The sequence below is a fragment of the Saccopteryx leptura genome, chromosome 1, assembly GCF_036850995.1.
Source record: "Saccopteryx leptura isolate mSacLep1 chromosome 1, mSacLep1_pri_phased_curated, whole genome shotgun sequence".
NCBI lineage: Eukaryota > Metazoa > Chordata > Mammalia > Chiroptera > Emballonuridae > Saccopteryx > Saccopteryx leptura.
The window spans coordinates 144783618-144810889 of record NC_089503.1 but is presented as its reverse complement, the minus strand read 5'-3'; the positions used below and the strand labels follow the sequence as shown (position 1 = coordinate 144810889).

General features: G+C 41.9%; 1 pseudogene; it reads right to left on the bottom strand.

Annotated features, from left to right (window-relative positions):
• Window positions 1-787: 787 nt before the first annotated feature.
• The window catches only part of LOC136388142 (large ribosomal subunit protein eL21-like), an 83809-nt pseudogene continuing 57324 nt past the window's right edge, over window positions 788-27272 (bottom strand).

The window sequence follows — 27272 nt, the reverse complement described above, 5'->3', positions numbered from 1 at the left end:
TTCGTATTTATACATCAGTCGGCACAGAGTCAGAGAAGGCTTTTAGCAGAAAAACTAATGCATATTCTTTTTCTGTGCAGTTTCCATGGTATCTAAGTGCACCAGGGTTAGAGGTTTTTTATTTTACTGTAATGTAACCTCATGAAGTGTACTGGCCCCTGCAGACTGACCTTCTTCAGAAAAATCTTATCCTGTCTCTCTTTCAATCATAGTGTGAAAGACTAAAATCATTATACAAGTAATTTTCAACTGTCAGCAGGGGGTCAAGGTGTTTCCTCACTGCTCAGTACTCTGATGGGAAATTTCAGACAGATTGGATTTAAAACTACATGTGTATGCCTTTAGAAATTCTGAGACATCTCTCTAGAAAAGCATGACCCACCCCCCAACACACACACACATACTAATTAAGGTTTGGTGAAAAAAATGGGTACCACTCAAAGTATTCAATGAAGAGATTTAATTCAGAGGACTGGCCTGACCTGTGGTGGCACAGTGGATAAAAGTGCTGACCTGGAATGCTGAGGTTGCTGGTTCGAAACCCTAGGCTTGCCTGGTCAAGGCACATATGGAAGTTGATGCTTCCTGCTCCTCCCCCTTCTCTCTCTCTCTCTCTCTGTCTCTCTCTCTCTCTCTCCTTTCTCTAAAATGAATAAATAAAATTTAAAAAAAAAGTCTAAATTAAAAAAAATAATAATTCAGAGAACTGAAGGCTTATGAAATTGTTAGCAAGGCTGAAGAAGCAAAGATCAAGGAAAGATGTCATTCACTTCAAAGAAGTCTGGAATTACAGGAGTTTCAGAAAACCATCACTGATAATCTCAGCTTCCTACAACACCAAAAGAGAACTTTTGCAAGATACTCAGAAGTTACTGCAAAACCTCACATCTGCCACTTAGCAAAACCTGTATCTTTGCCTGCTGTTACCACAGGAGCAATAACAGTTTCATTGCACAAATGCCTCTTATTGGCATTTGTTTGACAAATCAGAACACTGATACTCAGGAATTCTGAAGAATATAGCTCAAAGGCATCCAGTTCCTGCAGCACAGGAGAAAACAGAGACGGGACGAGGGTTGAATGCTGATTTCTAAAAAATACCTCCTAGAGTAGGTTGACCTATGTCACCCAAAAAGATATATTCAACTCCTACCCCCTGGAACCTGGGAATATGATTTTATTTGTAAATAGGTCTTTTTGTGGATGTAATTAAGCTAAAATGAAGTCATGCTGATTTAGAGTGGGTTATAATTCAGTGATTGGTGTCCTTATAAAAAAATAAGGAAATTCGGACACAGAGACAAGAGAGAGAGCCAAGTGAAGATGGAAACACGCCAAAGAATGCCAAGGACTCCCAGCAACCACCAGCAGGGGCACGGAAGGATCGTTGCTAGAGCCCTTGAGGGAAAGTGGCCCTGTCGCCATCTTAGTTTCAGACTTCTACCTTCCAGAACTGTGAAACAACAAATTTCTGCTATTTTTAACTGCCAGCTTGTGGAAATTTGTGACAGCAGTCTAGGAAACTAATATACCCCCCTATGCCCATTCATCCCAACATTATATACAGCCCAGTGCCTGAGTGGGTCAGCAGTACAGGCAGGAGTGTGTGTGGGAGCAGAGGCTGGGAGTGTAAGACCTAGGAGATGAACACTGCGGCTCTCCATGGGAGTGCCCTACACTTAGAAGGTGGGTATCATTGAAGCAGGAAGACAACGGCCCTCCTCTAAAGCCACAGCCCAACTGGACAGCACTACCTAAAAGAAAACCTTGGTTTCGCCAGATATGGAAAGCTGGTTACTTTCTTACCCTTGATAATTGCTGAAGGAGCTGTATATATATCTCTGGCATCGATTGTCCCACAAAAGTATTTTTCATTGATTTATTTGGTGTACAGCTACGCTGATTTTAAAGCAGCCAGCAAATCTATTTCTAAAATAGAAGGGCTGTCTTCTAAAAGTATATCCAGTTACCAAGTTCATGATGTTCTTGGACCAAAGTAGCTTAAAGAGGGAAAGAGGAGCCCACCTCTGTTTTTCTGTCTTCCCCTCAAGCCATAGATTCACTCCTCCGACAACTCCTCCCCCGGACACATCAGCACATTATTTGCTTTGAGGCTCATCTTTTTCTTACACAAATTGCCCAGAATTTAACGGAAAAATTCTAGGAGTAGGCAGTTGGCAGAAGTAGTGGAGAGGCCTGTTTGGCTGTGCCATGTGGGTGGAGGTAAGAAATCAGATGATGCCACCAACCTACAAAGACTGGGACACGTTAGAACACTCGTTCTTAGGAAACCCATTTTCTTGGGCTGATATCAAAGAGACTCTTTTCTCTGCATTTCCCTGGACAGCATTTCTGCATAGAGTAAACACAGAAATTACAAAGTACAGTTAAATAGCAACTACAATTCTGGGAAAGGTAACTAAGAAATAGAATTGAACGTTGTATATCTGATCTAGCACGAAAGCAGACTTACCAAGACGCAGACAACTGCAGCTGTTAACCGCTAGGGAATCCTCCCAGCTGACTGTGATGTGCCGGATAATACTACTGGCTTCTTCTTTGTCTTTAGCAACAGAGAAGCTTGCACATTTGCTAGAACCACCTCCTAGGCCACATGGTTGGTCACATTTGGAGGTGCTCCATGGCAGAAAATTTTCCTGCCTTCTCAATTGCATGAAACATCATGTCAAGACTATTAGAGTGGCAGAATTTTTCTACTAAATTCTGGCAAAGCCAAGCACATGCTTATTCTTGCCATTCTGACATGTCTTGGAAGGGCTGGCAGGAAAAGGCAGCTGGCAGTGAGCTCTGTGACACTGATGGGCTTTGCCCTAAACCACACCGCCAGAGGTTACAGCTCTAGGGCTCATATTTGCATGACATTTACATGGATTTAAATCTTGAGTCTCCTCTTTGACACCAGCCCAGGAAAATGCTGAGGTAAAAACTAGGCAGTGACTAGACATTTTCAGTTCTTACCCAGAGGTGATTTCTTCTCCCTCATCAGAATTCATTACCATCGAGATGGTAGGTTTTCTCATTAATAACCATGACAGTGACCAGCCCTCCTCATTTATCAACTTATTGCCCATCCAAAAATGTCAAGTGACCTAATATGATGAGATCACTATATGCAAGTGTCTCCTATCCGTCTCCTCTGGACAATCTAGGAGAAGGAGACAACCTGGCTTTGCGTAAAACCGAATAATCATCAGAGCCTTCACAGGACTATGAAGTCATAGGACTCAATGGAACCTCCAGATGTGAGTCAACTCATTTTCCCTGTCTCTACACAGAGATGTATGCAAGCCATTTAGGATAGTAAGCATAACTAATCCGTAACCACAGTATGGAGAATATTTTTTAAATAGGTAGGTAGGCAGGTAGGTAGGTAGATAGATAGATAAAAGGTGTCTCATACTTAAGTACTTTACATGCATTTTAACTCTTTCATGAGGTATTACTATTATTCCCAGTTAATATCAATATAAGTGTAAATCAAGGTTAAGAGAGATTAAATAACTCATCCAAAAAAGTGGCAGAGGTGAGATTTAGACAGAGGCATCTTTGATCCCAGAAGGTCTTTGTATCTAATAGAATCTTGTTCTTACTATTATGTTTGGTCTTTTCACATAAATCCATAAAAGAAGGATCAAAACAACCTTTTTATTCTACCCCCTAGGTTCAGTGCCTAGCACCCTTCAAATCAGACTGACGAAAGACTGATTAGTAGGAGAAAAGGTTTACTATTACACATGCATATGGAGGACTTCAGAGAAAAATGAAGACCCCCAAAAAGTAGATAAGCCTTAGAGCTTATATACTTTTTTAACAAAGACTGATAAATGGTGGAGACATGACCAGACAAAAGGGGGTTGGGAATAAGCATGGCAAATTCTGGGAAAGTGACTAGAAAATAACGGGGAAAACTAATGGAAAATAAAGGTTTTTTAGTAAGGCCTGTTTGGATACCTATCCCAGGGGTGACTTTTTGTCTTCTTTATGGCCATAAAGCCCCCAAAGAAAGACTTACAGCTGTCCTCATTTCTCAGAAGTTTCTGCTTTTACTCAGATAGGACAAGATCTGAGAAGGTTTCTTTCTGCATCTGTTGATTCTTATTTGCCTCCAGCTCAAAAGAATCATGCCAAAGTAGCATATTTGGGGGCAGCATATTCTGATTCCCTTCAAATCCATGCCATCTTTCTCTCAGAACAATTTAGGAAGTAGTTGCAATGTCAAAACAAGATACACATTCTTTGCCTCATTTTTAGTAATCATCTGATGGCTACAGACTCTCTTCATGTATCCTTGGCGCTACCCAACCACTCTTAAAAGGGAGGCCTTCCAAAAGTTTTATTTTAATGCCTCCCATTGCAATGCAAGCTCTCCCTCATTCTGTCTCTAGGGAAAGCATACAGATGCTTCCCATTTTTTTTTACATGGTTAAAGATTGCTGACTCTCTCTCTCTCTCTCTCTCTCTCTCTGTCATATATCTAACTACAGAGAGAAAGATGATTTTTCTATCAATAATTTGGAAGAGACTTGCTCTTGACAAATAATCTTCAGCTTCTTTAAATATTCCAATTGTTTCACTTGCATTGTTAACTTTCATGGTCAAAATGTAAAATTTAATGTGATATTTATACCACCCCCCCTTGTTAAGACTCTTCTGAGATTCATAAAGTGCCCATGACACTCTTGACTTATGAATAAACAGTTTCTAGTTCTCATGATCTGTGATTCATGGCCCAGAATGATCAAAGTGAAAAATTTACTATAACATCCAACGTTTGAGTAATGAAGACTTAAAGGAATCTCAGAGAAACCATTTGTCTCTGAAAAAGTCTTCCAGGAATCAGCAAAATTAGCTTTATCAGAAGCAGCCACAAATCTGCTGGTGAGGACAGATACATTATTTCAAAACAGGATAAATTTCTAAATCCCTTTAATTTTTTTATTGATTGATTGATTTTTAGAGGAGGGAGGGAGAAAGAAAGAGATACATCAATTTGTTGTTTCACTTATATATGCATTTATTGGTTGATTTTTGTATGTACTCTAACCAAGAATTGAACCTGCAACCTTAGTGTGTTGGAAAGACGTTCTAACCAACTGAGCTGCCCAGCCAGGGCTGAACTTCTCTATCTTAAAGTTAAAAACATTTGAAAGGGTAAAAGCAAGGCCTTTACTGATTCTAATTTTTTTTTATTTTTTTTTCAATTTTTTATTTATTCATTTTAGAGAGGAGAGGGAGAGACAGAGAGAGAGAGAGAGAGAGAGAAAGAGAGAGAGAGAGAGAGAGAGAGAGAGAGAGAGAGAGATGAGAGACAGAGAGGGGGAGGAACTGGAAGCATCAACTCCCATATGTGCCTTGACCAGGCAAGCCCAGGGTTTTGAACCGGCGACCTCAGCATTTCCAGGTCGACGCTTTATCCACTGCGCCACCACAGGTCAGGCCGATTCTAATTTTTTAAAACCATTTCAATTGTTTGTTTAATTATCTATTTTTATAGAGTCCCCTGAGGGGTTAGCTAAATAAATATTTATAATTTCTAACAGCTCTGCAACATTTGCAGTAGCTATAAACTAAGTTCCATCACCAGTGCTGGGTCAAAAGGCAGTACAGCGAGGGAGAGTGTGCACCGTGGAGTCAAGCAGCCTGTTGTGAATCTGGACTCTGCCACTTGTAAGCTGTGGAACCTTGGGAAAGTTTACATGACCTCTTAAGGTCTCAGTTTCCTCATTTCTAAAGTGGAAATAATATAGTACCTACATCACAGGGATGCTGAGTCAGTGTTAAAAGCTTTAAGTGCTTAACACAGTGCTTGATTCCTGGCATTCAGAAGCTGCTATTATCCCTCCCCATTGTGACCAAGGCACCCAGCTGTTGATATTAAGTTATGTGTACAACAAACTATATCTAAGACTAACTGATGCGTGTTAACAGTCAAATCCATGGCCAGGACCTCCTGAGCACCTCACACGAACTCATTGGGCCATCTATTCAGCTATAGTTTAAGTAGGTAGATCATAGGAAAGGTAAAAAGGTTGAGAAGTACAATGATCCATTGGGATTTAGCACAATACTCAGTAAAGTATATGTCATAGAATGAAGGATACAGGTAATGTGTGTGGTAAGGTACCAAAGAATTGAAAAATTAATATTGATGTTTTAGGAGAAAATGTCAGGTTTCTTGTCCTCTCCTTTCTGTGGGGAGTGAAGGGAAAGGGATGTAGGAGTTTTCTGGCTTGCAGAGACACACTCTGTAGGAAACTCCTTTTACTAGGAAGCTTAAAGGGCATTTTATAATTTGGGCTAAGCATACAGAGAGATTTTGTGAATATGATTTTTATACTGGTGTGTGATTTGCACCAACTCAGGATAGACAACAACATTGTATTGTAAAGAGATTTTGTGCTGGGGAGACTTAGATTCCCTCTCCTCCACTTCTGTGAGAAACAGGTAAACACCTACCCAAGTGTGGGGAGGGGGGGGGAGATTAAGCGAATCTTTTTCTCTCCTCTTCTTCCTTCTTTAATGAGCCATTTACAATCGCTTATTCCCTGGTGCCATGTGGGCTCCCCACCCCATCCTGAAAGCGTGTAATCAATGTATATACCTCTAAACAAAGGAATGGCAAATGAACAGTGAAAAATTTGGGAATATCTTTTAATATGTGAAACAACATTTTTCACTATTGTATTACCTTGTAAGTTTTAATGTGTAGAAATATTTTTATAAATCCTATAGACGAATGTTATAAGATTGCTAATGAATTGTGTCATCTCTCCCCCTCCTCCTTTTCCCGCCAACCTGTGTGTGATCAAAGGTATATAACCTGCCTCAGGGCTATATTCAGCGCTCATGATTTGGGTCAGCTATGCCCCGTGTTAGACATATGCGGCCAGCATATTAAATTTCTTCCTTTTAATAAAACTCTTTAAAAATTCATTTGGACTTGGTGTCTCTACGTACACCTGGTGCAGCAGTACTTTACAACATTTGAATCAAGTGGTCTGCCTTTATCATTGACAGACCACTACTGTTGTGATCTAGCGAGTGCTCAACAAAATCAGATCGCTGAACATTGCATTTCCGGAGCCGCGTTTCCCTCACCCATAACAGACGTCATAACATAGTCACAGCAGACAGTAAAACTGTGGGAATGGTGAGGTCATTATTACAGTTTCCTCACAGCATTAGTTTACCCACAAGCCATTCAGAGATTCCTGAAACATGAATTTAAAGTTACCAGTAGTTAGGCTGTGTATCTCCAGTGCATGGTAACTAACTCCAGAAAGTGATCAGAAAGGCTTTGTTTTATTTATTTCTGTCTTTGAGCATTTGTATGTGTTTTGTTTTGTATTTTAGAATTGGAAGGAAGAGGGGTGAAAGGGAGAGGGTGAGAAAGGGAAATGAAATATTTACTGACAGGCACCCTGGCTGGTTGGCTCAGTGGTAGTGATGTGGCTACGACTCCATGATGACAAAGCAAAATGCTTCACCTTAATACGGTTGTTACTGCTTCTTTGTTCTGCTTTTACTAATCCCACCTTTTTAGCTTCTGTAAATCCGCTTCCATATTCTGCATACCTCGTAACCCCACCCAACCGTGTGGCCTTAAAACCCCAAAGACCCTGCCATTCTGGGGCTTAGCCTTCAGGGAATCAACCTCCTCTGAGCCCGCCGGCATAATAAACCAGTTCTCCAACTCTCCAAATGTCATTTGACTTTCTACTTTCCATGCTGCTGCAACAGTAGAGCATCCACCCAGCGTGTGGATGTCCCAGGTTCGATTCCCAATCAGGGCACACAGGAGAAGCAACCATCTGCTTCTCCACCCCTTCCCCTTCTCCCTCTCCTTCTCCTTCTCCCTCTCCTTCTCCCTCTCCCTCTTCCTCTCCCTCTCCCTCTCCCTCTCCCTCTCCCTCTCCCTCTCCCTCTCCCACTCTCCCTCCCCCCCCCTCCCTCTCTCTCTTTCTTCCCCACCCACAGCCATGGCTCAATTAGTTCAAGTGAGTTTAGTCTGCTGAGTATGACTCCTTGGCTTCCATCTCAAGCACTAAAAAAAAAAAAAAAAAAAAAAGGCTTGGTTGCTAAGCAACACAGCAACAATCCCAGAAGGGCAGAGCATCACCCCCTAGTGGGCCTGTCAAGTGGGTCCCTGTCAAGGTGCATGCAGGAGTCTGTCTCTCTGTCTCCCCTCCTCTCACTAAAATAAAATAAATAAATAAAAAAGAATAAAAAGAAATATTTACTGACAGGCAATAGGCTATCTCTGAGAAAGCTATAATGACCAGGGAAGCAGTAAGATTCCATTTCTGCCTCATTCCCAGATTCCATTTCTGCCTCATTCCTCTGGGTCTTAGTCCCTAGGGAGGAGTTTAAACCTTGAGCCACCTGAAGTTACAAGCTAGGCTCACTCAAGACTATTTATAATGTTCAGTTGTAGGGTAGATCTCTTTAGATATTTCCAGCTCTTTCTAATTCAAAACAGCTCTTCCCAGCCCAGGGCCATAACAGTGTGTGTATAAGTGCTTTTACATATCAATAACCTGAGTGTCACCGGATGCATAGATTAAAACAATATTAGTCATCTTGGTTTACTTTATAGAGTAAAATAAATTAGTCAGTAGTAACTACACATTGTTCTCTTTTGTATTGTAGAAGAATTTCACCTCTGTGGTCACTGATTTATTCTTTTCTATCGTTTGTAAAGATAAAAATCCAGCTGTAACAATGGCTCCAGCTCTACTTCCTTTAAGCATAGTCTAAGATTACTCTTCCCCCTTTATAAGAATTCTGAGATTACAGTGTGTCCTCTCCAAGTTAGATAGCATTGTGAATTATGGATACACCATCCACTGTGAGGCCCACGAATCACTGATATTGAACAGTTCTGATGAAATACTGCAGCCAATTTAAATTGTTTTCCAGGGGACTCAGACTACTGATAAAACAGCTCCCACTGCCTGGTAAGGAGTGTGCCTTTATTTAGTGAGAAAACATGAGTTTGGTAAAGGAGTTTAGATTATCACCAAAAATGAATAAGAAAAATGAGAGGATTGCAGACAGGATCAAGAATTGTAGGCCCTTAAATCCCATTTCTTGGGATTTGTCTTGCACTAGGATGAATTTGTGGGGCAGAAGGGGAAGAATGGCATTTGTCCTCATTCTTTTCCTTCTGGCTACAGAAGATAAAAATTTGTATTAATATCAACTTTGGTGGGTAACTAGTCATCTATTTGACACTAAAATGAATTTCTTAATAGTTAGAAAGTATTATATTGATAAACAAGTTTTTAAAAGAGTGACCTAGAATATCAAAAGGCTTTAAAAACTTCCTTGTGATTGTATATGATATTGTCACAATATTGGGCTACACTATATACTTGCTATAGTCTCTGTTTTTCTAGAACTGTGTAAATGTCAGATCCAAAGCCTGAGAGTAGAGATCAACCAAGTCATGGAACCATTAGACTCCCTTCATTTTTCCCTTATGTACTTCTTTTTCCTTTTCCAGTCACAAAACTTGATACAGGTTTGGTGCAGAAAATTTGGAAAACATAAAAGGTATGAAGAAAAAAGTTACTCATAACCCCATACCTAAATGTAACTAATGTTTACATCGTATGTCTTAGTCTTTTTTTCTTTATACATGTATAAATATATGGGTATATATTTTACAAAGCTGATAACATACTATATATTTTAATTTATATTTTACTTTTGTCACTTAGTAAATTATAACATTTTTCTGAGATGGTAAATTTGATTTTTAATGGTTACCATATTTCCCTATGTATAAGACGCACCTTTTTTTTCAACATGGGGTCTAAAAACTGGGTGCGTCTTATACAGTGGTTGTAGTCTTTTTTTATTTGCATTTTCTGCTTTTTTACGCTTGTTTCTGTGCTCATTGTTGCAGACAGTGATTCATCATCAGACACAGATGAGGACAAGCTAATGGATGGGAGTTTTGACAGTAATGAGGAGTTGTATGAATTTTATGATGAATAAAACTTGAATTCAGTAACTTTACGTAATACATTTTTTTTTCAAATTTCGGGCCCCAAATTAAGGTGCATCTTTTTTTTTTTTTTTTTTTTTTTTTTTTGTATTTTTCTGAAGCTGGAAACGGGGAGAGACAGTCAGACAGACTCCCGCATGCGCCCAACCGGGATCCACCCGGCACGCCCACCAGGGTCGAAGCTCTGCCCACCAGGGGACATTGCTCTGCCCCTCCGGGGCATCGCTCTGCCGCGACCAGAGCCACTCTAGCGCCTGGGGCAGAGGCCAAGGAGCCATCCCCAGTGCCCGGGCCATCCTTGCTCCAATGGAGCCTTGGCTGCGGGAGGGGAAGAGAGAGACAGAGAGGAAGGAGGGGAGTGGAGAAGCAAATGGGCGCTTCTCCTATGTGCCCTGGCTGGGAATCGAACCTGGGTCCCCCGCATGCCAGGCCAACGCTCTACCGCTGAGCCAACCGGCCAGGGCCTAAGGTGCATCTTATACATGGGATCATCTTATACATGGAGAAATATGGTATATAATATTACATAGACGTACCACAGATTACCGTACTTAACAAATCTGCTTTGACTATGCATTAGATTGTTTCACAGTTACAAAAACTTTTTGAAAAACATCTTTTTGCATATATATATATATATATATATATATAGCCACAGCTCTGAAGATTTCTTCAGAATGGACTTTATAAGGCATACTTTTAATGCTTTTAGTCAAAACTACTTCCAGAAAGGATGTAGCCATTACCCTCCCCCGACTATGTTTGGAATTGCCTGTTTGCCCACACCTTCACCATCACTGGATGTTACAATTTTTCAATAACTTGTTGATTTGATACCAAAAATAAAAATGAAAATAGTGTTACATTGCTTTCCCTTTTATTTTTTTGTTTTTTAAACACATTTTTCTTGTATAAACTATTTTTTATTTTGCAGCTTGTTCATCTGTGTTATTTGTCATTTCTACAATGAGCTGTTTATAGCTTTCCCATAATTTTTAAGAGCCCTTATTTAAAAAATAAATCAGTGTTTCATCTATCATTTATTTTATAAATGTTTTCCAATTTCTGTTTGTTCACAATGTTTTATGACACAAAAGTTTCTAATTTTTATGTATTTAAACCTATTGTCATTGTCCTTTGATTTCCACCTGACATCATCCTTCCCCTTCTTCGCTCCAAGATCACATATTATTTATCTAATTTTACTTTTTCTTATTGGTTCATATTTCCATGCTTCATTTTTTATCAGTTAAGAACTTATCTTGGAGTGAGTCATGAATTAGGGAAACGAGTGTTTGTTTCCCAGGGGATTAGCCAGTTGCTGAGAAGTCATCTATGGGCTAATTGACCTTTTTCTCTGGAATCTTTGTAACACACTAACACAAATATATAGGTAAGATCTATTTATAAACTTTTAAGGTTTTCTATTTTTTCTTTTGTCTATGTATCCATCAGTAAAAATATTTAAACTTTTTTACTTTAAAAATGACTCTCGACATCTGGTAGTGATAGACGCCCGTTATTCTTGTTTAAACATGTGTTTTTATTTTTCTCGTTTTTGTCTCAAATATACTGAGAGTCATTTTAAAGTTAAAAAATAATGTTTGGACTCTGATTGGAATTATGTGATCAATTTATAAGTTGATAAGCTGAGAACTGACATCTCTACTTACTATCTCCATTTGTCTAATTGCTTTTAGAAATTTGTAGTTTCCTTTCTGCAAGTGATTTGACTCTTACAAGGGTTTTTTTTTTCTGTAATTATTTTATACTTTGGATAGCTATTGTGAATGTGAAGAAAACTATTGAGTTGGGCCATTTTGCTATATTCTGCTATTAATTCTGAAGGGTTTCATTAGTATTCTTTTTTTTTTCCAGATGGACAATTATACAACCCCATGAATAATGGTAATTTTTTCTTCTTTTTCAACATTTGACTTCACTTATTTTTATTTCTAATTGCTTTTTTTCACTTCTAGAATGATGCTGAACAATAATAATTAGCATTTTTGAAAGTATTTTTTTTTTTATTTTAACAAGAACAACAATAGCTACTATAAGGGCTTAAGATATGCAAGACATTGTTAAGCAATTTAGGTGTTTCCCCATTGAATTCATCCAACTGCCCTTCAAGGTAAATATTATTATTCCCATTTTATAGAGAGAGAGACTGAGACACAGAAATACTGAGCAACTTGCCCAAGATCATACTGCAAGTAACTGGCAGAACCAGATTTACCATATTTTTTGTTCCATAAGACACACTTCCCCCAAAAAAAACTGGAGGAGGAAATGCCCATGCGTCTTGTGGGGCGAAAAATACAGTATTTTAACAAATATTTTAACACAGCATTTGGTTCAGAATATTTTTTTTCTTACTTTCCTCCTTAAAACCCTAGGTGTGTCTTATGGTCAGGTGCGTCTTATGGAGTGAAAAATACGGTAAATTCAAGCATTCTGATGAGTAGGATGATAATGACCTATGGTGTGCTCTAGCATAACAATGAATACACTCTCTCCTGTCATGCACTAACTAGGGTACAGGTTGAAGAAGCTGCACTGGCATCAGAAGTATCTCTAGTGTCTCATGCTGTCAACACCAGCCTAAAGAGGATGGCCATTGGGCTCCCCAGTGTCAGTGACAGTGAAGAGCAGAGAAGTACATCAGAGGCAAGGATGGGCCATCAATATCATTAAGGACAGAAAGATCACAATGGCAGCTGGAGCTGCCATGGTATTCCCGAGGACTAAATAGATGGTCAACCAATAGGGCTATTGCTTGATCTATATAATCACAAAAGATTAAAAACAGATCAGCAGAATGCTGAGATCAGCTACCCAAGTGGAAGTTCATTATTACTAACCTTGTTTCCAAACCTGAGCCAATCCCCAGATCTAAAGCAAATCAGTTGAAGGGTGGTTGGGTCCCCTTGTGGCAAACTCTGCAATGACACGGCAAGTGTACACAGTAGTGATTCTACCAGTCCTTCCCAAAGCACAAAGCCATTCACCCGGATAATTTTATACAGAGAAATAAGAACAGCCATGTGAGTTTTCAAGGGCTACTGGATACAGAATATAAATTGACACTAACACTTACTGGCTCAAAATATCATCAGGGCCCTCATGTAACAGAGGAGGCATTGGAGGCCAGGTGATAATGGAGTCTGTCTTATAGATCCAGTGTGTTCAGAGACCTTCCCTGTGTTTTGGTTCATTTCCCTGGCTCTTGAATGAATAAGCTGGATGAATATGCATTGGTAGAACCTCCTATTGGTTTGCCTACCCTCTGGAATCCTAACCCTGTGCTAGCTATTAAGACATAGACTCTCAGCTTCAACTTCACCCACCTCCTTCTATGTTATTCTGTGATACTGGGGTTGGGGCTCTACAAACCACATCTCTGCTTTGCCGGCTGACTTTGTATTTGACTTGGCCAATAGGGCACACCAGAGGGATTAGGAGACTAGTGCTGCTTATTTACTTCATGTTCCTGTCGGCATCACCTTAGTCTCATCCTCACTGTGACATTGGCAGTTAGCTGCGATTGTAGCAGTTGAATTCAGTTTGCATTTTTCCCAACACTTGCAGGACCAGCCTCACGGTGGCCCTCAGAAACACCATCACCTCCTTGAGTTCTAGATCAGAGCCCCCCCAACACACACACACACTCTTCCTTCTAGCTCAGAGCCATCAGCAAAAGCTGAGTAGTGGCCCTTTTCAGAGGCCCAAGCTTCAACTCCTGTAATTCCAACTTTTTCTCCTGGCTCCCAGACATGAGAATGGTACCTGCTACCTGCAGTTTCTGGGATACTTTTTTCCTCTCCTTGCCTTTCCAGTTCTTTAATAATTACTTGGACATTTTTAATATTAAATTATCTCTCTTAACAAGTATGATATCAGTCTCCTAACTGAACCCTGACTGATACATTTTAGGAACAGCAGGTGAAAACCTTGAAATTGCCCCATCTGCCACTGACAGGACGTCAACAGCAGTGTTGCATAGCAGCTGGAGTCACAGAGATTGGGGCCACCCTCCGACACTTAAAGGAGGCAAGGATGGTGGTCCTTGTCATATTTACATTTAGTTCACCGGTCTGTCCCCTAGAAAAGCCAACTAGATCATGCTGCTAATAGTGGGCCACAAACTTAACCAAGGACTAACCCAACCACGGATGCTGTCCAGATGCAGAACCTTTATTTACTACAACACAGCGACATAGCCTCTGGCACTTGGCATGAGGCTACTGAATTGGAAAATGTGTTCTTTTCAATACCCATTAGGAAGGAGGATCAAAAGCAGTCTTCTTTCACTTGGAACACACAGAAATTTACGTTCAATGCTGTGCCCTCAAGGCTGTGTTAACCTCCCTGCTCTATGTCACAGCAGACTTGAACAGCCTCCTGATCATCTGGATATCTGTAGAAGGTCTTACAGTTTCGCTCTACCAATGACATCGCTTTTCGTGATGCCTGGGCACAGGAAGCAGTAAATACTGTGGATGCAAGGGTCAGACACATGGGGATCGGAGAGTGGGAGATAAACTCCACAAACAATCAAGGGCTTTGCATTGGTCTGTGAAGTTTGAAGCAGTCTAATGGTCTGGAAAATGCCAGTTCACTCCAAGAAGAGGACAGAGCAGCATACTTTCCACTTCCTATCACTAAGAAAGTGGCATAATGCTTGGTAGAACTTTTGAAATTTTGGAGATTGCATGCACCACACTTGAATACTGCTCCAACCCATTAATAGTGAATTCCAACGCTGTCAGTTTTCCGTGGGTGTTACAGGTTGCATTGTGTCCCCCCAAATTGATATGATGAACCTCCAGTATCTCAGAATGTAACTATATTTTGAGATAGGGCCTTTAAAGACGTGTTTAAGTTAAAATGGGGTTCCTAAGGTAGGCTTTAATGCAATCTGACTAATATCCTTATAAGAAAAGAAAATTTGGACACGCAGATACAGCAAGGGCTGATGCACAGAGAAAAGGCCATGTGAGCATACATCGAGGAGACAGCCCAAGCCAATGAGAGAGATCTCAGAAGAAACCAAACATGCCAACACCTTGACCTCAGACTTCTTGTCTCCAGACCCTAGAAAATGGGCCTGGAGCAAGAGAGAGCTCTGTCGCAGGTCTAGTTATGGTACATGCAGCCCTAGTGCTTAGGCTTTAAGTCAGATGATCCTATGGTGCTAGGCTTTGCAGAATCTTCGACAGATCCCAATAAAAGAGTCACAATGCAGACCCGTAGATGTATAGAGCAAGCCCATGCCAACTACAGCAGAAAGCTCTTTACTATTCAAAAAGCAATATTTGGGCCCATGGAGGGACAAGCACCTCAGGATGGTACATCAAGTGACCGTGCAACTAGCGTTGCCCTTTGTGGATGGGGTATTATCAGAGCCACCAGGTTGTAAAGCTTGCACAGAAGAAATCTATTATAAGCTGGACTTAGACATCTCAGAGATAAAGATCTCTCCACCAGGCAAGCAACCTAAACCCGCAGACATGCTGGCCACGGAGGAGGGGGTTCTACAAAGGGTGGAAGAGAGGGGAGCTAATGAACATCTAAGGACAAACTGCAGCAGTTAACAGTGAGAACTTGGTTCACCAATCTTCCTATTGTGGGTTCTTTTTCTTTGTCTTTGTGACATTGAAGAATCAGTGAAGGGTATAATAGCTTGCCACAGGGACAAAGGAATGTGAGTGGTATGAGGTCTCCACTGTAGTTGATGCAATCAGTGCCCTGGTCAAACACCCCTCATCCTTAACACTTCAGAACACAACAACCTTCTACTTGCCAGCACCTAGATTTATTTGCTTGGGGGTTTTCTCTGGCCTACAGAGCAACACTACTGTGTACAGAGTCCAGGTGTGCCAGGGAAATTACACCACACCCCCCAGGAGCAGTCTTAATAACTGATGGAGACTGGTGTATAAATATCCCAGTTCTGGCCCTGGCCAGCTAGCTCAGCGGTAGAGTGTCGGTCCTGCATGTGAAAGTCCTGGGTTCAATTCCCAGCCAGGGCACACAGGAAAAGCACCCATCTTCTTCTCTAAACTTCCCCCTCTCCTTTCTCTTTACCTCTCTCTTCCCCTCCGGCAGCCAGGGCTCCATTGGAGTAAAGTTGGCCCAGGCGTGGAGGATGGCTCCATGGCCTCCGCCTCAGGTGCTAGAAAGGCTCCAGTTGCAATGAAGCAATTCCCTGGATGGACCGAACATCGCCCCCTAGTGGGAATTCCAGGTGGGTCCCAGTCGGGCGTATGCGGGAATCTGTCTCTCTGCCTCCCTGTTTCTCACTTCAGAAAAATACAAAAAAAAAACCCAAACAACTCAGTTCTCTCACCTCTTAGGTGAGATGACCCTGAGACCCACGTTTCAGAACCCCAAGGTCTACCTGACCTTTGGTGGCACAGCAGATAAAGCATGGAATATCCCAGGTTCAAAACCCTGGGCCTGCCTTGTCAAGGCACATACGAGAAGCAACTACTATGAATTGTTCTTCCCTCCTTTCTCTCTCTCTCTCTCTCTCTCTCTCTTTCTCCTTTCTCAAATCATTAAAAAAATAATAATTAAAATAAAGCACCCCAAGTTCCCCAGAGGACTTAAGCTTCAGTCACCTACAGTGCTAACTTGTTCGGTAAGAACCTTTATTTGCTTCCCTGCTCTTCCTTGTGTTATTTGCTCCTCTACCACACTTTCTTATAATTATTTCCAAAGTAAATAATTGACTTTATTGTCTCAATGTCTTCTGTGGAAACCCAACCTAAACTAAGACAATGCACTTACCAAAATACAGGCAATCTCTAATCAACAACATTCCTAATTCCTTCCCATTGTTGCTCTCTTCTGTGTGCAGAAAAAATGAGGTAATGCGCTGAGGAGATGATGGGGAAATGACTTTGGCTGCTTAATGGGTCCACATTTGCAAGGTAATGCAACTACACTATTTTCTGCTGGATACAAACCCTGGGTTTCTTTCTAGGGCATTAGAGAGTGGAAAATGTATTGTCTCCCTACATTTTTCAGTTATTACTCTTGTGTGATCTAAAGCCTGGGTGTGACATAAGGCATTCCTTAAATATGCTCCATTTGCCTTTCATAGAGAGGAGGAATTTCTCCAAGATTCTAGCATTTGTTGTCCATCAGCGTTCCTTTTAGTCATCATTGTAAATTTCTGCATTTCCCATGTCTTCATTTTGTGCTGTCATAGGTATTTTAATGAAAGTTGAATGACACTGTGTGGTGGAGGCTGCTGTCCACATGATATTTTGATCTGAACATCTGCAATGAAGCGATACAATGGAGGATAGAATTACAAAGGGCCATGGAGCCCATCTTCCTGGAATACGGACATTGTTCTATATAGAGCCACAGTAGAGATGTAATAATAATAAGAGGCACTGGGTACAGAACTGGAAATTCAAGTCCTCGTTAGCATAATTCCTCAAACGATTTCTAAGAAAATTATTCATAAACTTAAAGAGAGAGAGAGAGAGAAAAGGGGGTTTATACCTCAAAGAGGCCTTAAGTCATAATTATTTCTCTAAAGACCTAAACTAGTCATTCAATAATGCTTAGAATATTTTGAGAAGAATTAAAAAACTATTTCATTTTGAAGTCAGCACTCTATTTCATTCTGCAGGTGACATTTTAATGACCAAGCAATCACAGTGCTGCAATAAATTCTGGAAGTGTAAGCGTTGTTTCCCTTTTGGGCTAGGTCATGATTTGAGTGATTTTTCATTGGTTAAGGTCTGTTTTTATCTGGGTGACACTTTTTTGTAATAATAACCTTGCCTTGTTCCCTATCTTGTCAATTTATCTTTCTTGACCAGCTGCCATTCACACTCTGACCTGTGATAGCAGCTCGCCTGCCCTGACCTTTGCAACTATTAAACCCAAGAGGGCTAATAAGCTACCAATACACACCAAGCCTAATTACCTATTTCCAACAGCTGTAGGAAACAGGCAGCTCTTAGTCATCTTTTCATCACAAAAATTGAGAGAAAGTTAAAATAAGCTGGAAAGGAAAAACCAAGAGGAAAGCATCTTGGAAAATCCAAGAAGCTTCCCAGCCAGACCAAAATCCCATACTCGCACTTCCAAAGCTTCCAGTGTGACTCTGAATCCTGCTTTAGGGAAGATGGTAGTGGTTTCATGATTCACATGTGCAATGCTCCCAAAAGGCACTAGGAGCTAAAGAATCCTGGGACCATATAAGTGAACTAGGCTAGCAAATAAGATGTGTTACACATTTCAATATAAAACATTTGGGTCACCTGGGTATCTAATCTCCTGAAACTCCCATTTAATATATTTAAACTATATTGTCTGGGAACATGCTTTGAAATCATGCATAGTTGTATCTTTTTATTTAGCAATGGAAACCCTATAGAGCAGTGTAGATTTAACTTGAATGGGCATTAAAATTACCTGAAGAGTTCATCTCAAGCCTCAGATGGTCTGCACTAGGACCTGAAAATCTGTATTTTAAAAAATATGGACTAAGTTTATCTTGAATTCTGCCTTTTAAATTTTTTTAAATAAATAAAGATTGAGACAGAATTGTGATAAAACCCAAAGTTTCACTGTAATTTAATGTCTTTGCCAATAGGGAATGTGAAGTCGGTTGGTGTAAAGCCAGTAGCCATGGCCACCATCACAGCAGCCTGGCCCATGCAGGTTCGCATTGGATTTGGACAGTCGGTAAAGAAACAACGGAGCCAAAAACTGGTGGGCCATCATCTATAATCCTAGCTTGCACCCAGCGGGCAAGTAAAAACACACACTGGGCTCCAAAACCCACTCATTCAGTGCTCACAAAGCTATTGACTTATCTGAGTTTCCTAGAATCAAAAGTATCTACAATACCTCACCAGACTTATTCACCTCTGTTCCCCATCTCCTTCCTTCTCCCTGCACAAACTCTGCACCAACTGGCTTATCACTCAACACTCTGCCATCTTGGCTGCTTCTCCTGGCCTCCTCGACATGGCCTTTCTCTGCTCTCCTCTCTAATGCTAATCTCAGGAACCAAGAGAGAGCAAACTCCCAGTCTGCCCCCATTTTATAGTATAAAAATCAAAATCTTTAATTCAATATACAAAATAGGGAAGTCTCTAATACAAAGTCACTTATCTGAGGCATGATGGGATTGCACCACCCCACATCAAAAAGGTTGGGAAAGGCTTAGTCCTAAAACCAAGCCCCAGGCTACAAGCATCTTGCCTGCCCACAGCCCGCCCCCAACACACATTAATATCACCTGGGCGGCGGGCCTCCACGTCGGCAGTGCCATCTTTTGCAAAGTGAGCATAATATATTTTATCTGCCCAACAACCAGGATGAGACAGATTACTCCAGCTCAAAAGCCCAATGGCTGTTGGAGTTCTTATATTTTTCAACTGGCCCCTTTGCATCCACACTGTTTTCGAAGTAAAAATTACCCTAGGACTAAGAATGCAAACCTACTCACTGAGCACCTAATTTGCCTAGAACTGTTCTAGTCACTGTAGGGAGTTCAGAAGACTACTTCCTCAAGGGAATGAGAGATTACGGTACATCATTCCCATGAAACCAGAAGAAAGCAATGAAATTCCAAATTCTAAATAAGTCCTGGCTTTCAGAAGAACAAGATCCATGTAGGTTACAGTGCCCAAAGAGGGCTTCATGTGGGGAGGTGAGAACTTATTGAATTGGGAAAAAGAAGGAAGAACAGGAGTGTTGGGCAGATAAAATGTATTATGCTCACTTGGTTAAAGATGGCGCTGCCCACGTGGAGCCGTTGCCCAGGTGATATTAATGTGTGTCTCTGTGGGCTGTGGGCAGGCAGGACCATTGTAGCCTGGGGCTTGGTTTTGGGATTAAGCCTTTCCCACCCTTTTTAATGTGGGGTGGTACAATCCCATCATGACTCAGATATGTGACTTTGTATTAGAGACTTCCCTATTTTGTATATTGGATTAAAGGTTTTTGGTTTTCTACACTATAAAATGGGGGCAGAACAGGAGGTTGTGCTCTTGGTTCCTGAGATTAGCATTAGAGAGCAGAGAGCAGAGAGAGGCCATGTGGAAGAGGTCAGGAGAAGCAGCCAAGATGGCAGAGTTTTGAGTGAGAAGCCAGTTTGTGCAGAGTTTGTGCAGGGAGAAGGAAGGAGATGGGGAACAGAGGTGAATAAGTCTGGTGAGCTAGAAACCTTTGATTCTAGGAAACTCAGATAAGTCAGTAGCTTTGTGAGCACTGAATGAGAGGGTTTTGGAGCCCAGTGTGTGTTTTTACTTGCCCGCCAGGTACAAGCTAGGATTAAAAATGATGGCTGACCAGTTTTTGGCTCCGTTGTTTTTTTACCGACTGTCCAAATCTAATGTGAACCTGCATGGGCCAGGCTGCTGTGATGGTGGCCCTGGCTCCTGGCTTTACAAGGAGCAATTTTTCAATATCTAGAATGAACATGCAAGTCAGAAGTCAAAGCCAAATATGTCAGGTTCCACCAGCTGATTGGATTTATATATGGGCCTTGGTCTCATACCTTTGAAAGTGAAGAATTCATAGAGATGGGAGTTGTGCCAAACTGTAACTTTCTGGGGGGGGGGGGGGGGACAGGTAAATGGTTGGCATGAATGTTGAACTGGGCTAGCCTTGAGTCCCACACCCAGTTCTGCTACTGCCTGTGTAGCACGTGGATCTTACATGTAACTTCCCTGTGACCTGGCTGCTCTTCATCCACAAGATGGAGCCAACCCTGCTGGCCTCATAAGGATCTCCCGAGTCCGGAATAAATGAGAGAGGCACCTACAAGGGAGCAAACCATTAAAAGAAAGTTTAAGAATTATAAAAACAAAAAGAAGTGGTGACAGTAACCAGTTATCAGGGGAAGAGCCCCCTTCAGCAGTGCAGCTGCTGCAGCTGACAGAGCCTGGGGCAGCCTAAGAGCTGGGACGGGAAGGGAAGGTCAAGTACCCTGCTCCCTGGGATCAGCCGCCTGAGGGGAAGGAGGCGCCTCTAAGAACCAGGGGCACAAATCTCAGATGTGAGCAGGAGAGGAGTGAAGCAATACTCTGTCAACATCTCACGATGGGGCTTCCTGACAACCTTGCCGTCACACTGAGAGGAGAAAGAATGTGTTTGACAGTGAGTGGTTAGAGGGGGCTTCGGGGTGTGCTGCCAGCCTCCAGCATCCACGGAAGGGATCTTTTCTCCTCCCCTTATGCACAGGATTTTCACATACCATTTACATCAATGCCAAATCAGACTTAATCCCCACCCTACTCCACTCCTCTATGGGAATACAGAGCCAAAGGGATTTAAGTAGCTAGGACAAAAGAGATCAGACAAATGTCTTTTAAAGAGAAAAGCTTTGTGTCCCAACATAAATCTCAAAGTATTTCTGGCAAGAAACTCTCAGATATTTCTTTTCATCTTAAACTCATAACATTTTTAATGTGATTTTTCAGAAATAAATCTGAAGGAGAAAGTCATAGGCAGTCAGTCACACAGTGACATCTGCCACATTGTAGAGGTTGTTTACTTCCTTTGGAGTCTTAGGCTTGTGAGTGGGTATTTTAACCAGGTAAGTGGTGATGGGTTAGTTCAGTGGCCGGCTGTAAGACCAGTATACACAGCCACCAGCACAGCCGCACAGCCCATGCAGGTTCGCATTGGATTCGGACAGATGGTAAAGAAACAATGGAGCCAAAAACTGGTGGGCCATCATCTTTAATCCGAGTTTGCACCCAGGGAGCAAGTGAAAACACACAGTGGGCTCCAAAACCCACTCATTCAGTGCTCACAAAGCTACTGACTTATCCAAGTTTCCTAGAATCAAAGGTTTCTAGCTCACTAGCCTTACTCACCTCTGTTCCCCATCTCCTTCTCTCTGCACAAACTCTGCACTAACTGGCTTCTCTTTCAGCACTCCACCATCTTGGCTGCTTCTCCTGGTCTTCCCCACATGGCCTTTCTCTGCTTTCCTCTCTGCTCTCTCTTCTAATGCTAATCTCAGGAACAGAGAGAACAAGCTCCTGGTCTGCCCCACTTTATAGTGCAGAAATCAAAACCTTTAACCCAATATACAAAATAGGGAAGTCTCTAATACGAAGTCACTTATCTGAGGCATGATGGGATTGTACCACCCCACATCAAAAAGGCTGGGAAAGGCTTAGTCCTAAAACCAAGCCCCAGGCTACAAGGATCCTGCCTGTCCACAGCCCACCCCCAACACATTAATATCACCTGGGCAACGGGCTTCCATGTGGGCAGCACCATCTTTAACAAAGTGAGCATAATATATTTTATCTGCCCAACACCGGCAAACTCATTAGTCAACAGACCCAAATATCAACAGTACAACAATTGAAATTTCTTTTGAGAGCCAAATTTTTTAAACTTAAACTATATAGGTAGGTACATTCCTTATTGAGATAGTGCCTGCATGTGGTATTTTGTGGAAGAGCCACACTGAAGGGGCTAAAGAGCTGCATGTGGCTTGCAAGCTGCAGTTTGCGGACCAGGGGGTTAGTTATATCCTAAGGGCAGAGGAGGACTCAGTATGTGCAGGCATTAAGTCCCCCATTCATCCCTGTAAATCTTATTTGCAATGAGACTTGTTAGCAGTGGTCTGACAGGCTCTTGCTAAGAGTGGACTCTACCTGTCTATACATTTCTGGATGAAGCCAAAGACTCAGGGCTTCTACCAGAAAACCAATTGTCAGATGACTAGCTGATAAGCCCAGGTTCAGAGCACTTGGGCCTTCCCACAACACTGGCAAACTGCCTGCTAATCTCAGGGTCAACAGAGGAAGCCCCATACTGAAGACTAGTGTTGGTTCCATCATTTGCTTATCAAGCATTTGTGGGCATGACTTTCTGTGTTATCCTGGAGGCAAAGGGAAATCATTGAAGGCTATCAGACTGAGGTGTAAATTGCTTAAGTCTCTATTTCATCTGACTGCATTGTGGGCAAAGAATGGTGAGGGCTGTCACTTGCCTCCATACTTAGAAAACATATGGGTGTAGGGCCAGTAGCCGCGGCCACCATCATAGTCGCCTGGCCCATGCAGGTTCTCATTTAATTCAGACAGACGGTAAAGAAACGGCGGAGTCAGAGCATGGAGGGCCATCCTTTATTCCTGCTCACAACTGGCGGGCCAGAATATACACACAACGGGGAAACACTTCCCTTTCCATTCAGAGTTCCCAAAGCCACTGACTTTCTCCAGTGTTCCTAGAATCAAAGGCTCCTACTTCACCAGTTCAGTGGAGCTTGAAAGCCCTTCACTTCTGTTCCCCTTCAGCTCCCTGCCATCTTGCTTGCTTCTTCTCTGCCACCACATGGCCTCTCTCCTTGCAACAACATGGTCTTCTTCTCTCTGACAAAATGACCTCCTAGCTCCTCCTTTTAAAACTTTTTGGTGCAAAAAACCCTCCTGCAGCACACATTAGCATAACCAAGCCCCTTCCTAAGCAGGAAGGTAATCAACCACCCCACATGGGCAGCGGCCATCTTTAACAATAAAAGTGAGCAAAACCAAGTAACACAAATTTTACAAATTCATTTGCCCAACAATGGGCAATCCTGAGAGCCCTTTTTAGAGGGCTCACTTCCCTCACACAGGTGAGGCTGACACTCCTGATGGGTGCAGTTTCCAGCCACTGCAATGCCTCCTGTCCTCCCAGTGTCCCCACATTATTCACTACCTCTAAATCCACTAAAGTGGCAGAAGACAAGCAATCTAATTACTGATGGTTGGCTACACAAAATAGTTGTTATGGACTAAGTTGTGTCCTCCCAAAATTACTATGTTGAAGGCCTAACCCCAAATGCAGCTAACTATCTTTAGTAAAGGGTCCTATAAGGAAGTCATAAATATTAAATGAGATCCTAAGGGTTAAGCCTTATCCTATAGTCTTATAGTGCTGCTGTCCTTATAAGAGGGCCACCAGAGATTGTTCTCTCTCCACACATGCACAGAGGAAAGTCTATGTGAGGACACAATGAGAATGTAGCCATCTACAAGTGAGAAAGGCTTCACCTTGATCTTGGACTTTTAGCCTACAGAACTGTGAGAAACTAAATTTTTGTTGTTTAAGCCCCCAGTCTGTATACTGTGATATGCTCGCCTTAGCAGACTAACACAGTTTTAAGCTGAGAAAACTATAAAAGTCTCCTATTTCCATTTTCTGTGATTATAAATACTTCCCCCAAGTTCTCCTATGATGAAAGGGAATGGAAGGGCTAAAGAACTACTTGTTTTTCATAAGCAATAGGCTCTTTCTAAACTAGCGTGGAAGGAAAGTGGGCAGGATTTCTAGCTATTACACCATTTGATGTGGTGGTTCAATCATTAAAATCTCTTTAATGAGATTATCCATGAATCCACAGAAGCTAAATTCTTTGACAAGAGAGCTTTAAGTATTTGTCACATAGAGTCAGAGTTAAGAAAATTCAGCCATGTACATAGAATTAAGCAGATGTGCCTGAAACACATCTGCCTAGCAGTAGAATAGTTACCACCCTCCATTTAGTTCCTAAAAATCCAGGATTAAATGGAATCAGCAATAAGCATTCAGGTACTGGTTAGGAAGGATCTTGACTTTCAACTGAAGAAGTCTTAGTTATGAAAAAAGAGTGGGTACCACAGAGCCCCAAAAGTAGTGGAAAGTAATATGAGTAAGTAGATTGCTGCATCAATCAGAATAGGCTAGGTTCTTCTGCAGTAACAAGAATCTCAGTGAATTAATCCAACCAAGGTTTATTGCTCTCTTTTAAAAAAAATTTTTTTTTTTGAATTTATTGAGGTGACACTGGTTAATAAAATTATATACTTCCAGGGGGCACAATTCTATAATACATCATCTGTATTTTGTATTGTGTGTTCACCACCCAAGTCAAGTCTCCTTCAGTAACCATTTTTCCCTTCTTCGCCCTCTTTCGCCTCCCCCGACCTCTCCCTCTGGTAATCACTATACTGTTGTCTACCTCTATGAGTTGTTGTTTTTTTAATCCTTTCACCATTTTTACCCTACTCCTGAAGCCCCCTCCCCTCTGACAGCTGGAAGTTTGTTCTCTGTATCTATGAGTCTATTTCTATTTTATTTTTTAGTTTATTTTGTGCATTAGATTCCCAAACTAGGTTTATTTTTTCACTCACCCAAAGTGCTCTGGGTGTCTGTCAGCTCTCTAGGGCAGCTCCCTTCCAGGGAACAACCTGGGTTCCAGGCCAAGGGAGTCCTTACTATTTTGTAGCTACATCACCTGGAACATGAGGCCATCGTAGTCACTATGGTGAAGAACAAGCTGGAGACTCATAAAAAAATTTTTTACTGACTCAACCAGGAAGCATCATGTCACATTTTGTTGGCAAACTAGTCACAAGGCCGCTCCAAACTTCAAGAGGGTTGGGAAATAAAATTTCCCAGTGCCCAGAAGGAAGCATATGAAAACATATTTGATGAACACATAGCTTTTCTCTTGAACAGTAGCTGAACACTGAGAACTACCAAACGGGAAGCAGCATTTCTGGGTATCAGACCCTAAGTTGAGCTTTGAATAGAACAGTTCCTAAATGTGTGGTTATAGAGCTGGAAGTCAGGATACTACTCACTCTCCTCCCCGCTGGGCACCTGGCAGATGAATTGCCTCCACAAAGATCATTAGACAAATAAAAATGTAGTATCTAGTTTCCAAGCTCTAATACCCCAGCACAAAAGTTGGTCAGAGCTGAAAAAAGGAACACATCTTAGGCTGGAGGCTGACACAGGAGTCTTTCTTCCTGGTCCTTCCTCCTTAAACCTAATTCTTGGGGTATAGACAGAGTGACCTAACCCAAACAGCAGCATGGACAATAGCAGCAGGCCTGACTTACCCAGCTGGATGAAGTCTCAGCAGAAAGATCTAGGAGGATGGCCAGGCACTATATGAGGGGATGTGGTAAATCCATGTGGGCAGGGATGGAGTAGAGCTTAGACAAGAAAAAGAAAGTGCAGGGTATGAACCATGCCTATATGGCACAGTGACCTTGTCTACACGTAAATATGGCCAGTTGAATGTCCTAGACTTTGACCAATCAGATTAGCAGCAAGGAAGGATCATATAGGCATGGAAGTTGGTCTTTGAAGTACTCTCTCCATTACTTCTTTGAGGAAAGAGACAGGGCAGAAATAGACTTCTTTATGGGGGGAGGACAAAGTACAATATAAGAAGAGAGAGAGAGCCTGACCAGGCGGTGGCGCAATGGATAGAGCGTCGGACTGGGATGCAGAAGACGCGGGTTCGAGACTTCGAGGTCACCAGCTTGAGTGCGGGCTCATCTGGTTTGAGGAAAAAGCCCACCAGCTTGAACCCAAGGTCGCTGGCTCCAGCAAGGGGTTACTCAGTCTGCTGAAGACCCGCAGTCAAGGCACATATGAGAAAGCAAACAATGAACAACTAAGGTGTTGCAATGCGCAACGAGAAACTGATGATTGATGCTTCTCATCTCTCTGTTCCTGTCTGTCTGTCCCTATCTATCCCTCTCTCTGACTCACTCTCTGTCTCTGTAAAAAATAAATAAATAAAAATTTTAAAAAAAAATTTAAAAAAAAGAAGAAAGAGAGATTGAGAAGGGTCCTCCTCTTAACAAAACGTGGGTGATTTTTTTTAATGCCAAGTTGCAATTATCTTGATATGACAGATTCCTACCCTTATTTGAACTCAACGAAGTCATGCTGCCATGGCTACAGACAGAGGCATCTGACTGCTCTGTGCTCCTCTGTCATCACTGCAGTAGCTTCGACAGGGAAGGCTGACCACTTGGAGACTTCTGACACTGGCCATCAACATCCAAGAACTCTCCAGCTGGGTGTCCAAGGAAAGCAGATGAGATTGGTTCTCAGGACTTTTCATCTGTGTCTCTAGCACCTAGCCTATGGAGTATCTATTAGATACTCAATAAAGCACTATCTGAATAAATAAAGAAATAGGGAGGAGAATTGTTTCTCTCTCAACATAGGTGACTGCAGCAAAAGAAAATCTGTGTCCTCCGGTGGTGTGCCCAATATTTTCCTGCTGAAAGAACAACCTTCTGTGCAGCTGACAGTTGGAGCAATAGTAAAAGTCACCTGGGAGTGGCACCTCCTTGGGACCCCCCCCCCCCAGGCCTGCCTTTTCTCTAGACCAGGGTATTCATGGGTCTGGGAGTGGTGGCAAAGTAGAATCCTTTTTTGTTGTTGTTGACAGAGACAGGGAGAGAAA